Genomic DNA, 16,376 nt, shown 5'->3' with positions numbered 1-16,376 from the left:
TAATAATTTGGCATGTCTCTCTATGGTCCTCGGAGCGGCCAGGCAATCTTTCTTTTTAAAAGATTTATTTTGACTCCCCTGTCTGACAAATTGAAGGTTGCAAATAACATATTTTCACTGAAAATGCACACCAAATTTGTAGTGATCAAAGTTCTGTGATTTGATCATGTGCATTTCTGTTATGTCCTTAATCTGATTGCATACACCCTACTCTGCTGAGGCAGTGTAAAGGAGACGGGCAATCAGCCAAAGCACTAGAAATCAATGGAGGTTAAACGAGACAAAATCAATGCAGCTAAAGTTCAAACTGAGATTCAAGTTCATGTGTATTAGTGTGTATTGATATCAGTGTTGGCTTGTGCTCAATATGTAATGCACTGGGTTCAGAAAAGGAAAAAAATATTTTGTCTATTTACTTTTTGTGAGAGGATTATGCTTATACTCTACAAATAATCTTCCCAACAGGGAAGCTAGAAGTTCTCAATGTTGGTATATGTAATGTTAAGGAAAGTGTTAGTTTTATAACAAGCTGTTTTTTTTTTAAGTACTTACAAAAACATTCTCACAAATTGGGTGTGATTGAAGGGATATTTAAGGGATAATGTAGAGTCAGCTGGTCATTATCACAATTAATGCCAACAGGGTGATCAGGATCAGTCTTGTATCATAAAGAAGTGGTTTATTTTGCCATATTGACCAGATGACTGTATGAGTTGATGACTGTATGAGACATGCCACAGTCTTTATTCAGAAATGTTTGACTCACCAGTGAGTCAGGGACTGACCAATCAGGATTAAGTATTCCAATCAGGATGGGTAAGTAAAAGAACCATTCTACTTTTTCTTATAGTTGTCACAATAGTAATGTGGGTGGTTTACCATATGAAGCAGTATTTTATACTTTTTATTTTATAGAATGTCGTGTTAATCTACATAACATATTACAATGTCTCCCCACCCTTAGCCAAAATAAAATGTTTTAAGAAAAAAAAAAGTTAACTGGGAACCATGGAACGCTTCAATCACACAATCAACGAACCTGTAGTGCACGGGACCATTTGATTGGTTGATTATAATTGGCCGTAGTTCTGGTTTGTCGCATTACGTCCTTCACTTGCAGAGGGGCCGAGCACGTGTGTGATTTGTGTATGGTGCTGGGAGATGAGGACTAAATTACATCACGTCTCTGAATGATTTCTGCACATCTTATTACAAGAGATAGGCTACGGAAAGGTGATGGGCAGAACTAACTCGCATATCTTAAGAAGCACGAGAGCTGTTTGATTGCTTTTCGAGGGTTCATTTTAGACAGTAATGGCCACGATTTCAGGGGCTGCCACATGATTTTTTTTAATTAGGCTTTGTTGTAAAATTAAAGTAGGAACTCAAGTGATGTTTTTTTTTTTCAGAGGTATTCCAAACCTCCCACCTAAAGAGCTTCACAGCCATGGTCATATAGCACTTACCCGTACTGCGCATCATAATCCTGTCTGAGCTGAGGTAAATCACGGCATAAACGAATCAATACGCACTAATTGTTTTTTATTGTACAATTAGTCCGCGGCTTTGCGGAAAACAGAAACCATTTCCCGCTAATGACTCATGCATCTGCGTATCCCTTCATCAGGGTGGCGCGAGGTGCAGATGATTCTATAGAGTGACGCCGGTGCGAGTGGGGGCCTGCACGTCATTGGCTGCCGAGGAAGGTTAATTGACTTTGCGTTTAACATGCTAAATTATTCCAGTTTGCCTGCATGGCATTAGGGGCTGCAACACTCCCCCCATCCTCAGCCGAGGTCAACCCAGACCAGTCATTAATTAAACTTGTGACATTTAGCCAGATGAGTTTCCTCTGAGTGAGGATGATATTATTAATATTAACGGCCCTGTGTGAATAGAAGCTGTAACCGACCGTGTTTTTTATGGCATCAAAGAGATTGAATCTTTCTCGAGCAGCAGATTTTAAAATGAAAAAGCAGGCTGGGATATGGAGATCCTGGCTCGTGCATTGCTGGTGTCAAAGCTAAATGTGATGCGTCAGGCATTTTGTGCATAAAGCTTGTTCTTTGGAAGATGACTTTAAGAGGTCTCTCTCTCTCTCTCTCTCTCTCTCTCTCTCTCTCTCTCTCTCTCTCTCTCTCTTTAAAGAGAGTTTCCGAATGCTATGCATACTTATAACTGTCTCGTGCACTTTTAAATGGTATAGCTAATGCAGAAAAGTGTTTGCGTGGTTAATGGAGAATAATTTCTGTAATTGCCTGAACCTAACAGATTAAAGATGCAATAGCGTCATTGGTTTTGCATGTAGACATATTAACACGGAGATCATTTGTAAAAAATTGCATTAAATGCCAAGCCCACCCCTGTTTCGCAACAAAGTGAATTGTGGTACCTCCAGAGAGACCCTTCCCCCATCTCATTGGTTTTAATACTGGGCAGTGCAGGGCCGTTATGAGCATTTCAGCTCCTCTTGTGTTCTGATAGATGGGCCCTGCTGATACATGATCTATGATGTATGCGGAGAAAGGCCAGCTCATCTTTATTCATGAGCTCGGAGCTGTGATTTCCTCTTAAAGAGACAGAGCGCCACATTCAACGCACCTTTCTCTGCTTGCTGCCAACGTGTAACTGATGTTGTGATTTTAAAATATCACTAAGGCTCTTTAAGAATAAAGATGATAATGTATTTTCATCTGAATGTTTCTTGTTAAACAGATATTGTTTGCTTCAGATTTCAGGAGTGTTTTTCACAGAAGATTAGCCTGTAGCGGCATTATCATTATTTTCAGTTGAGTCATTAAGAGATTCACAGACTGTGTGTCATGTTGTCCCTCTCCAGTGAAGCAGGTCGAGGCAGCTATAATGATCTCCCAGAATCGGAGAAAGTACCGGCTAGTTCTCGCTTCCTACTCATTAAAACCACTACAGTGTTCCTTGAGACAATTCGCTTCCTTAGCATGGGAGCGCTGAGAGATTGGAGCAGCAAATTCTTCTGTGGATACATGCCATCTTCTATCTGTATTTCATTTAAGAACCCCATTAGATGCAAAACCACAGGACGTCACCTGTTATCTTTCTATTTCTGGAAATAGGCTATATTGTTTCTGTTTTCTCTCACGCGCCATTAAAGTATGCTTCCCGCAGTAGACATTTAGAGGGGAACCTGCTAGCTATCTGTCTCTGAAATGACTTTTTAATGGCCGACTAGATTTGCTCATCTATCACAGGTCTGCAGCGCTCTTGATTCTCCGATAAACTCAAATAGATTCGGTTACTAATGTTCACGCAGCCGCCTTCGCACTGTTCCATATGCAGCTCTTTATACGGCGTGGCAGAGAAATTCATCTGAGTGGGTTTTTATCTTACTGAATCGTTCACTCACAAAGTCAGGTTGCAAAAGTAACTATAAATATGTAAAAACAGGGCAAGCTCATAAGGGAAATGGTGCTGTAGCAGTTTTTATTCAGAAATATGTGCTCTGGTGTCAAAGCCTCTGCAACATTTGAATATTGTCATATATATATGTATATATTCGAGTACAGATATTTTGAGTCTCTTATTCCACCACTACTAACTACACTAACAATACTTTTATGTTATGTTGCAGTCTGATGCTGAAAATCAATGTCTGCAATGTCTCATCGTATGGAAAAGAGCAGTTTGGATATTCAGGAAAATGAAATGTGTGAATGAAATGTGGTGGGTCAGTAAGACTTTTATTCAGCATTGATGCATTAAATTGATCAACAAATTAAGTGACAGTAAATACATTTATTCTAGTTTACATAAATGCTGTTCTTTTTTGAACATGTGACACCAAAGGCTGCTGAAAATTCAGCTTTGCCAACACAGGAATAAATTGCATTTGAAAATATATTGAAATATATATATATTTATATTTGTAACAATATTACCATTTTTAAATTGTACTTTTGAATGCTATTGGTAAACATTGCCAAATTGGGTATATTAAGATGTAACCTATTCTAGTTATAATTCAGTACTGATCTTTAATGATAATCAATACTTAAAATATACGTCATGTTTTGAATATATCATTTTTTTTCCAAGGTGTGGTGTCTAGAATGTTTTTGGTTTTTTTAAATGTACTGCAACATATCCTAACTGCAATCAAAATGCAGCATTGTTGTAAAACTATTTTATACATACTAAGATGTTTACAAGTAGCATGTCTGTAATGTTGTTCGTAATACCGTGAATCGCAGAATGCCGCAATCCAAACATTTGCTGACTAAGACCCTTTGTGGTTTGCGCTGTCAGTTTGACACGGTCACTGTATAATATTTTGGGTGAGCATCTGTTTCTACAGGGCAGGAACTGAGCCATCATGTTAGTGGAAAGCAGGCGTAAGAGGGGGGGCTTTTTAAAAATCAAGCCTGTGAAATGAGATGCTAATCAGAGGCAGCAGGAGCATGAATGGGCTACGCGTGGCTGCCGTGAATATCTCACACTGATATGATAAATTATGCTAAATCTTTGACCCTTTGACCTTGGGGAGTCTGGTGTATAAAGGTTTGTTATATGATTTTGAGACCCTACACCCTGTGCAGAGTGAGTGGTTTAAGACTGGTAGAGCAGTTGTTAGTTTAGGGCGAGTTACCGAAGGATTTAGCAAGTGGCACAGGTGGGCATGCTACAGGAAAAGGTGGGCAGGATGGCGTACCGAGGTTGGAGATGTATTGCAATGGAGGAGGGGTCTATCCAAGTGTGGTCATTAGCATAAGAAAAGTATGCAGTGTAGTGGTTGCGCTGAGCTGCGCGCACTTGATAACGGCAAGAAGCGTGCCAGACAAACACACACTTAATCGTACATGACATCTCACCAGGTGGTGGCCAACACCACATGTCTTTCCCTCTTTCTATTTTCCCCCCTTTCTTTTCGTTTCTTGAAAGAGAATAAATCCTTGAAGCACCGTTTGTCCCTCAGCAATGCTTTGTGACTCGGTTCATACAAAAGCTTTGGATTAGGGCTTATTCTGGGCTCTGGTTTCTGTCTTATTGTTTACCACATCATGGAAACGCACCGGCTAGCCTGTGCCATTTGCCATTTGCCACAGCAGAGCTAATATGAGAATATTTTAAAACAATTTTATATTAGAACCCCCTGCATATACACTCTGTCACTTCTTCATTATATATGATGGATAGCCCAATTTAAAAAGCTGCTGAGGGAGTCTAATTTAGGCATGAGATTTTTAACGAGATTAAACATTTCACATTCATAGCGGGTAATCGATGCAGACATTTCTATCATACGTAGACCTTGCTGCTCCAGTGTTTACATACAGATTTAAATATATCCGTCAGAAAGTAATTACATTAAAGTCACATACATTGGAGAGTGGCCATTCTTGGGTCTGGAGGTCGGACGCTGTTTTTTACTTTATTTACCAAAAAAAATATGTAAGGAAAATGATGTTACAATGAGCATGAGAGGTGAATGTGAGTAATATTTTAAGTACAATTTAAATTATAATTCATTTCCTTTCACTTTCCCTTTCCCATCCTGTCTTGTTCTTCCAATTTCTTCCCTCCAACTGTGTTTGTCATTATATTTCTGTAATGGAAAATTTCTAATTTTCCTAATCTCTCCTCTACTCTGCATGCAGTCTTCTCCTTTCTTTTATGGAAAATATTGCAGTGGTCCTCTGGTGGCCTGTTGGCTCGGGCATGATTTATTTGAGTTATGTGTGGATGTCCAGTGTAGAATAGCCCATTGTGCGGAACACAAAGAGAAAGGCCAGTCTCTGCAGCCAGGCAGATGGCACATCCTGGAATCAGAGACAATAGTCTTCACCCTGAGTTCTATTAAAGAATGCAAAGAGCTGCATACTAATCATGCATATATTAAACTGGTGGCCAGTGGTGGACTCTACATACTATGAAACATATGGATTGTTTTATGTCTCAATATCTTAAAATCTCAAGTTTATCCTCCCAGAGAGAATATAATGCCACAATGCTGTGGCATGGGGATTTCTTAGTAGATTATACGATTAAGACAATATATAATAAATGTATATTAAATACCATATTAGAATAATGGAATGCATCATCAAAATAACACCCAAAAACATTTTTTTTTTTTAAGTGCAGTGTACTTTAAAAAAATAAATAACATTTTATAATTCAACATAACATTAAATAACTGATTAAGAAATGGTCTGCATTTTTGAAACAACACCCTCATTTCTAGTTGTGCTGTCCTCTTTCCCTCTCCCCTCTCTCTGCAGGTGCACGAGCAATTTAATGAGATGCAAATGAGATATGCATACAGCCAATCTCATGTGCCATGATTAAGCACAGGATATTAACCATTCTCTCTCGCTCTCTCTCAGTCTCTTTTCATCTAGTAAACCCCATCCTTGGCTCTGTCACTCCATGGCAGGACTGCTGTAGCAGAAATATCTAGAAGAAATAAAAAAGCACTGACAAATTCAATGCATTTGTCCTGCGTCTTGGTATGTGACGCATTGAGTAGAAAGATCCTTTCAGATTTCTCAGTAGTTTCTTGCGTTTTGGTGCTGAAGCTGGTAAGGAAGCATATCCTCCATTTTCTGCCACCCCCCTCCCACCCTTCCACCGTTGCCTTATTCCCTCTTCCTTTGACTCGCCCCTTTTGTGTTACTGTGTGTGTGTGTGTGTTTGTGTGTGCGCAGTTTTTTTTGGCATAATCCATTTACATAATAAAGATGAGGTAAAATTAAGATCCCCACAGGAGTAAAGACGAGAATCCCAGCGATACAAACCTCATTAATACAGCACGATTAGCATATCCGTACATAATTGTCCACAATCGGTACAAAGAAAGATGTAAATGCAAAAAACAGGAACCGCAAATTAATCGTCCCATTTCGTGAGGTTGTTAACGGCTAATTTGGACTTGTTTATCGAAGGTTACTCTGAAAACAATGCCCGTTTCGGAACAAATCCTCCGCTGCTTAACGAGAGCGATGTCAATAAAAAATTCAATGCACAAACGTCTGTAAATCTGTTCCTTCAGAAAGCACGAGAAAGAAGAGGAGGAGAGAAAATCTGCATTATTTATACTCCTCTACAATGTCCTGTGAGAGACCGAATTCTCTCACTCACTCTCTGACTCGACAGGAGGCTTCGAGGATCCTCAGAACAGGTATTCAAGCACAAACCTGTCCTTGTACTTGGAAAGCTCTGCAAACGGAAAGATTTCAAAAGCTGTGCATCCATCTGGTAAACTTGCTAATACCCATCATTTATCCTTTTGGTGTTCCCGACGTACTAATGAACCCTTGCTTCTACTGAATGTATATTTGCGCGAGCCACTGCGGAGTACGTTCTGGATTTTTGCAGTAGATAAAAAAAAGTCATATACCATAACAATAGTTGCGATTCGATTGATTTGTTGAGTCACTGTTTAAGTTAAGGCCTGTGGTTTTCTTTAGCTCCTCCCTGTTTGCTTGTATCCTCAGTTGTTTCTTCTGTCCTGTCCACCAACTTTACCATTTCTGATATCCAACATTTGAAACTGTTTTTGGATGACAAACTCTTTCTTTACTCTTCCTTTCTTTCCATTTATCCTTTTGCAAACCCTGTTGAATGTTAAGTAATGTTGGCATTACTGCTGGCTCGCTGACTTCCGTCGACATTCCTTCAGTCTGGTTTGCCCATCACTTTTGTTCACACAAGTGTTCCTGCCACATTCCTCCTCACCAAATCTGTCACACTAATTAACCCAACAAACTCTGCAAGTGTTAATTAAGCTGTCGGATCACTGTGTTTTTCAATCTTGTTTTGTGTTTCGTCCCTAGGGCTCTTTGTCTTTGCCAAGTGGCACGCGTCGGGGGCTGGTTACTGCAGGAACATGCTGGCACTCTGCCATTCCCAAGCCACCGCCAGCTTCCCAGCGGCATGCGGCGGCGCAGAGATCCTGGCACGCTGCCGAAGGTTTGTGCGTGCCAACGAGAATAACAAGACAAGTCGCATATCTCCATTAATACAAAGCAGATGCCGCCATACCCGCGTCGAGTGGCATCGACATCGGGGCATGTGCTGCTGACTCTCTGGGGGATATGCCTACTTGGAGCCTGGCACAGTCACGAAGGAGACGGCGAAACGCAGCAGGATGGCATAGCCTGCGGGAATCGAAATGACGAGGTTGTGGCGAAGAGTTTTGCGCTTTTCTGAAACAATAAGAGGATAAAAGGTTTGTTAGGAGACACCACATCAGTTTATCGCAAAGCATTGAATGAGGCATTGCATACTCACACAGTCGCCATGCTGTCGAGCTGGCGGATGGATCTTCAAAGAGCTCCAACTTTTGAATCCAATGCTCGGGAACATCTCGTTTGCAGAATTGGCAGCAGGATGATGCCTCTCTTTTCTCTTGTTATCTGTCTCTCCTCCTCTCTCCTCTGTAATGCCACCCTGCCTACACGCCCTCTTTGGCACCGGCGCTGAGTGGATGGCACCGTGCCAACCTCGCAAAACCACCGTGTTCATTCGCCACTTTGCGTCATGCTCTTCCCCCCACACACCCTCCCTCTCTAACTCTTCAACCCTTTTTCTCTTTCCATCCCTCATTCTGTCGCTCTACTTTGGATCCATGTGCTTTCTTTGATGACTTAGGAGTAGAAATGATTTCTGATGTGTCATGCACTGTGTTTACTTCAGCATTCACGTCTGTACAGCGCGCCACAGTAACTTTCTATAGCGTTTTCTTGTCGCTGCTCTTCAGCTCTGATGTGCCTTTTATTTCTTGCCATTCAAAGATCACAAGTGCGCTTTTATGTCCCTTATGATACTCCACTTCCAGGGACACGCAAGCCTGTCCGCTGGGCCCCAACAAGTTGTTCTCCCTTCTGTTCTGTTTTCTGTTCTTTCATTCGGAGAATCTAAGCATGAAGCGTTTCGCAACAGGAGGTCACCGCAATGCAAATCAAGTGGATTAGCATATCATTTAGTGGAATGAATATGCAAATGCTCTTTGAAATTTGTGAGTTTTCAGCTTTCAACAACTCAAAAGTCTCTTATGTGTGCACTGATACCTCTTTTCTTTTACATTCTCTAATCTCTTCTCACTCGCTCCCTTTTCTCATTTAATCTTCATTTTTCTGTCTCTAAAGGGTTTGTATAGGGGAAATTCCTTGCTGTTAAGATTACCAAGGGATATTGAGAGTATTTCAGGGTAAAATAGTCCACCTTGTGAGCATGTCTGCCCAGCTGGGCATCAACTCCCAGATACACAGTGGCACAGACACTGCTGGAGGAAACACTCATGGTTGTATTTTCCTCTTGGCTACAGAATGTCTTTATATTTAAATACTAGGAAAGGGCCTCAAATTGCAGACAGTTGCAGCAACAATGCAATAAACCAGTCTATGGATGCAATATGTGCTTAGATGTGCATGTTGTTCTCTCTCATGTTTCTCTTTATTGTAAATATTAATTCTAATTATCAATTTGATCATTTTTGGGATTGTTTAACCCGTAACAAAATATTGTCCTTAACATATTTTAGTTTTTACAGTACTGTACATTGTTTTGTTTTTTTTAATAATGGAAGATAAATAGCAGTAGATCTTGGTTATTTATCACTTTGATCCAAATTGGTTTGTCTTAAACATTGCTTTTACTATCATAATAGACACTCAAATGAAAAATATATTTTGACACAGTTAGAAAAATGAGGGTCATCCAAAATCTTGAATAAGAATGAATAGATGAGAATATTAAACACAATTTAAAATTCTAGGCATGATTTATTATGCCAATTTAATTGCATCAAATTGATGATTTATACCCAGTGATTCAAGACGCAATGTCTTTTAAAATGGCTAATGAGGTCATTACATTGCATGTTCATTTCTAAAATATTTTGTCTAATTTGATAATACGCTATGCAGTATTCACAGTCCCGGTTAACACATTTGATCAGATTTCCCCCACAATCAGCACAGAAAATGGGGGGTATACAAAAGCTGTGATGAGATTAATAGGGTACTTACTGTGTTTACTGCTCCCTACATATTCAGCAGGGGATATTTGTTCAATACGTGTGACAAACTTCATTCAATTTGAAAGGCACTGCAATGTGCAGATTGGGAGTTTTCAGGTAAGCTCATGATAAGTGTGTGTGTGTGTGTGTGTGTGTGTGTGTGTGTGTGTGCGTGCGTGCGTGCGTGTGTATACAGTATATACCAATATACTTTGGTACAGTTAGTACCAAAAGTTTGAAAAATGTTTTTTGGGTTTTTGAAAGAAGTCTCTTATTCTCATTAAGCCTGCTTAATAATAATAATTATTAATAATAAAAATTTGTTTAAAAAATACAGAAAAAAACAGTAATATTGTGAAATATTATTTAAAATAATTGTTTTCTATTTGAATATGCTTTAAAATATAATTTATTTCTGTGACGCAAAGCTGAATTTTCATCAGCCATTACACAGTCTTCAGTGTCACATGATCCTTCAGAAATCCTTCTAATAAGATGATTTATTATCAATGTTGGAAACAGTTAATATATATATTTTTAGCTATAACCTGTGATTCTGTTTTCAGGATTCTTTTATGAATAAAAAGTTTAGAAAGTCATTTCTTTTAAATAGAAATTTAACTCTACACTATACCGTTCAAAAGTTTGGGGTCAATAATTGTTTTTTCTTTCTTTTTTGAAAAAAAAATATATTTTATTCAGAAATAATGTGTTAAATTGATAAAAAGTGATAATAAAGATTTGTATTGTTAGAAAAGATTTCAATTTTAAATAATAATGCTGTTCTTTTCTACTTTTTATTCATCAATGAATCCTGAAAAAAGAATATTAAGAATATTAATAAAAAATATTAAGCAACACAACTGTTTCCAACATTGCTAAAAAAAATTGAATGATTTCTGAAGGATCATGTGACACTGAAAACTGGAGTAACGATGCAAAAAATTCAGCTTTGCATTACAGAAATAAATTATATTTTAAAGTATATTAAAATAGAAACTTTTAAATTGTAATAATATTTCACAATATTACTGTTTTTTTTCTGTATTTTTGATCAAATAAATGCAGCTTGATGAGCATAAGAGACTTCTTTCAAAAACATAAAAAATAGTAATGTGTGTGTGTGTATAATTTTGTAATGTTTAATATGAAAACAAATGTGCTTTGTTACATTATGTAAAAAAAAAACCCCAAAAAAACCTTCTTTGTGTTTATTTTAGCAACTTCCCGTCAGCGTACACCTGTTCTTTAAGTCATTTGCAGTGCCCTTCCGACTGAGCGGATGCACTTCCTGCGATTTAAAAACTGGCTTAAGATGACCGGATATGAGAGAGCCTATTTGCTTTGGCAGGGCATTGTCGGGGGAATGGAACATATCCAAATTCTATGTTCTGTAAGTATTTTCATAATGCCTCACACATATCATCCTTGGTGGATAGACAAATACTAAGTTGCTCTGAAAAATACGTGAGGTGTGTTTTAAATATGGCTACCATACTAATGTAAATTACATGGCACAGAAAGATCATACACACATACACACTCGCTCTATGCACATACATTTATGTGAGTAACCGTAATGGGAGACTGCTTGGCCACCTTAGAATATAAATCACATTTCCCATCAGCCTCTGCTCTGACCTCTGACCTTCACTTTGATATGGTTCAAGAAAGTGTGTGTGTGTGTGTGTGTGTGTGTGTGTGTGTGTGTGTGTGTGTGTGAGAGAGAGAGAGAGAGTATCTCTTGGTCGATAGCTACAGGATCTCTGCTCTTCTACACTACATTATTCTCACATCTGTCCATTAGCAGGGCCACCGAGAGTAAATCTCCTCACCTACACACACACACAAGAGACAGGGAGGTGTGATATTACTGTAAGATCACCATGGAATAAAACTTACCATGCATGTCACGGGGCTGTCAGGTAGCGTTGCCATGGAGATCACCAGCAGGTGTCTATATTATGTGGTGGTATCATCATGTTTGTCAGGCTCTAGCATGTATGCGTGTTGACATGCTCACTCACTCATGCACAAATAAGCATGTGAGCTTGCAGTGCTTTCTATTTTCAGACACAAGCTCAGACTGTTTTCCACACAAAACTCTCACTTTTATTCATTGCTTCATATTCCGTCAGAACAAATGTATAATTTCGGATCTGTCTCGCATTTTATTTCATTCTCTGTCCATTTGCAGTGGGAATACTTCAGGGCACTTTTGTTTATTGGAGCTAATGGCTGAATATTAGGAGCTTCCCTCTTTCAAAATGCATTCCGCTCCGAGCTATATAGTGTGTGAAGTCGACCTAAACTCAAATGAATATCATTAAATCGGTCTTAGCTCTGTGAAACAACAACAACACAAAAATTCTCAGAGAAAAAATGAAATGACATTGTTTATTCATCAGCCATTATCTAGATCATACTGATGTTTGCTGGCGGAACCGAGAGGAAACGTGCAATATTAAGAACCACAATATCATAAACATACCTGGTCTTAAAGGAATAGAATAGAATAGAATAGAATAGAATAGATCAATAAACACTACAGAAATACAATATATGCAACTGTACGCAAATGCCTAATAAATCAGAATTTATTACTCATTAGATTGTTTGCTGGTGGAACCAAGAGGAAACATACAATATTAAAAGATAGAGTAAATTATATGCAGTTGTATACAAATGCCTAATAAGTGCAGAATTTATAAGTTTAAATGAATTTATAAAACAAAACAAATGAATGCACATTTATGGAAAGTCGTCCTGCAGTGTGACATGATGCGTTTTAAACAATTTTAGGCAGCGTTTTGCAAATTCTTTTTTAATTATAATGCATGCAGTGTTTATGTCCTCGTGTTAATTGAGAACCTACGTGAAATATTTGTACTTGTAAAAATTAATTTGTCACACCCCAGGATTATTTAAATTGAGCTAGTGAAGGCAGGGAGGCGATTAAAAATGGAGGGGGAAATTTTAAGAAATAGGGAACAGCACCGAAAATACACGTTATCTTTATTATACATTATTTGAACTTTAAATCTTGAAAGATAAATAAATAATGAACTAAACAAACAGTACTTTTAGTATATATAAAGTGATATTAATTATATAAAAAATGTTATGTGTCAAATACATTTTGCATTGGAGTACAAGCCAGCATGCAGGAGAGAACATAATTTTCTTTTCACCAATATTAAATGTTGATTGTACATTTAATTTATAATTTTTTCATATTTTATTTTATAATGTCATTTTTATATTTCAATCTCACAGCATTTTTGCGTTTGACAAATGTCTTTATCCAATGCAACTTGCAGTGTACTCAATCTTTGCCTGAGAATCAAATCCACTGCCTTGGATTTCTGACTACATGTCGAGGTAAATGGAACCCAAATTATATGCTTTTGAATTTGACCTTAAAACAGAGATCTTAAACACAACACATGACTCTAGACATTCATGATTCCAAATCTCTGTATATCTAAATAATATTTAGTTTAGTCCTGTAAACTAAAATAATACTTGCTGCAAGTATAAGGTGTGTCTGCAGATGTAGCCTATAGGACCAATGCAGTAACAATAGCTACCTAAATACATACAGAAACAGCACTGCAAGTGTGTACGCAATCCATGTTTAATCCTGATCTTTTTTGTGACCTTCTCAAAAATGTATAATCATGAATGATTTGTGTCACACATTATTATTATTCTTGCAGGCATAAGAGATGAAAATAAATGAAGATACTTGTACCACAAGGAAACCCCCAGAATAAACTTAAGAGGGTCTGCGCTTACACACTTCATCTGAAAAACAGGCAGAAATACGAAAAATTATAGTGTCCCTGGAGGGCAAATTACATGGAGTTTGAGTGTGTGTGTCTGTGAGATGCTGCAAAATGAAATTCCGCCTATAGGGAGTCAGACACGCGCTCCAAGTGAATAGAGGAGAACAAAGGATTATTCTCTCCCCTGATTCCTCTTGTTCTGCCTACTGTTGTTACTCTGTTCATTTATTTATTTGCTATTTTTTTTCTTTGTCCATTTGTCCTTTAACAGCGCCTCTCGAAAAACACAGAAAATTGACGACATAAACACAAACACATACAGCTATGACAAAAAGTCACAAATAATGTCTGACATTTTCTATCTTCTCTGTCTCTGCAGGCTGTGATTCAAATGCTGCACTCACTGTCAAACAGTGACCTCCAGAGGACGTTTATAAAACTGCAGCCTGCTGCAAACTCATTATTTGAGGCATCCATAGGCATTAAACTAATGCCCTGTGACTGTGAGGATAAGTATGCAGAATATTTTTTATTATTATTAATCCTAGAACACAAACTCTAGATGATTTTTTCCCCCCCCCATCCCTACCATAGAGATGCTATACGACGTCACATCATCAGCTCCATTATAAGCCAAAGATTAATGATTACAAACTTGATTGAGAAATGTTGTTACAATGTTATAACTCAATATATCAAATTCAAATGAGCCTTATCATTAAATTATCCTGCTTTTATAATTCTAAAAATGCATATGTCTATATAATAACAAGCTACCTAATATAAATAATTCAACATATTTTGAAACAAAATACTATATTAATAACAAAAGAAATTATACATTTTAATTAAAATAATATTATTATTTTGCAGTCGATTTAAGCAGTTTATATATATATAGGCTACTGTATATATATATATATATATAGTGTGTATATATATAGTGTGTGTGTATATATATATATATATATATACACTGTGTGTGTGATTTTATATATATAATCACACACACAGTGTATATATATATATATATATATATATATATATATAAGGCCTATATATTAAAGCTTGTGTAGACTGCAAAATAATAGCTAATAATAATATTAATAGAATTTGTATGTAGACTGGAAAATGTTATTTTTATTATTATTTAGCAGTTAACACAAGCTTTTGGATGCAAAATTCTCTGTTTTCCTTTCCCCCCAGTTCTATCACTTTTAAAGCCTCATCTAATATGACTATTTCTCTCTCTTTCTCTGTCACCTTCTCTCTCTTTTCCCCTTCTCGCGTCCTTCCTGAAAGGCAGCAGTAATGTGATTTCAGTAATGTAATTTGTCTGCGTGTGTGTCAGTGTGCGGACAGTGAGGAGGAACCTGATCCAGGCTGGATGATTTATGATGTTCGTTCCATCGTTTTTCTAAAACACGTTTCTCTTCATTTATTTTTAATCTTCAGAGCGATTAGTTCTCCCTGTCACCTGCTATACAGCGTCTGAGCGGAGCGTTAATGAGAGAGGGAGAAAAAGAGGCTTAAGAGAGACAGATGCACAGACAAACACTTGCAGCACATGTAAACATGCAGAATAGAACCTATAGAAAATAAAGAACGCAGAGTGCATTCGATTTTGGGTTGAGATCTTCAGCACTGGAGGAATATGTCAGCTCATACATACCACTGTGAATGAGCATTCACTGCAATCAGAGGTCAGACTCAAAAGCAGCCAATTGAAATCACTCCCCGCATTTCCATGGCAACACGCTCCATATGACTCCACTTGATATAGCTTTATTCCCTTTACTCATCTTTTTATTTCCTTTAATTCCTTGCTCTCTCTGTTTTTCCAGCATAATATATTTATTGTAGAACCTATTGAGCCTATAGCAACCACATTACAATGTTTTAAATGCTGTCAATCGATTTTAACTAAATTGTTCTGTAGTTAATCGCGATTAATCGCACCTTAGTTTTTAATATATTTTTATATTGCAATCTTTCTATATTGTAATACATTGAATCTCCAAATAATGTAGAAACAGCATAAAGACAGTATAATTTAAATATTTGTTTTGTCTTTTTAGTAGCCTATATGAATGAAGGCAGTATCACTGATACCAGTCTTTACTAAATTGACTTTTTTTCCCAATTTTAGCCATTCATTATAACCATATAACAACTTTCCGCATAAAAAAATCTGCATAAACCCATAGTATTAAATGTCACAAATGTATTTTATGCTTAAATTATACATTGAATATAGATGAATCATCATTAAAGCTATACAGAAGTTATTCAGTAAAGAGCAGTGAGAGATTTTTCTCTTTGTCTTTGATTTACGTTAATGAAAGACAGCAGCGGGTTTATTAGGCTGCTGTCACTTTAAGACCCGAGTCACATGACGCAGATCTGAAACACGTTCTATTTTCTCACAACTCTTTACAGTTAACATTCATTTAACACCTTTTTTTAACTCATTTAAGACTGCTTATGAGGATACTCGACAAAACAGGGAATTTTGGCATAATTTTGTGTGTTTTTGTACGCTCAAGTGCGAAAGAAAAGTGTGGTTTTCTGAGTTTTTTTTGTTTCTTATCAAT

The 16,376-nt window shown here is 37.3% G+C and overlaps 1 long non-coding RNA gene across 1 annotated transcript; it reads right to left on the bottom strand.

Moving 5' to 3' along the window:
• Positions 1–7,112: 7,112 nt before the first annotated feature.
• Positions 7,113–8,419, bottom strand: LOC309507180. Its single transcript, XR_014209073.1, has 2 exons — positions 8,266–8,419; positions 7,113–8,180 (listed from the first exon to the last, which is right to left on the bottom strand). It is a non-coding gene; the product is annotated as an uncharacterized lncRNA (long non-coding RNA).
• Between the last annotated feature and the right edge of the window lie 7,957 nt (positions 8,420–16,376).

The sequence above is a fragment of the Leuciscus leuciscus genome (assembly GCF_965113295.1).
Source record: "Leuciscus leuciscus genome assembly, chromosome: 10".
NCBI lineage: Eukaryota > Metazoa > Chordata > Actinopteri > Cypriniformes > Leuciscidae > Leuciscus > Leuciscus leuciscus.
This window is presented reverse-complemented; position numbering and strand designations above follow the sequence as displayed.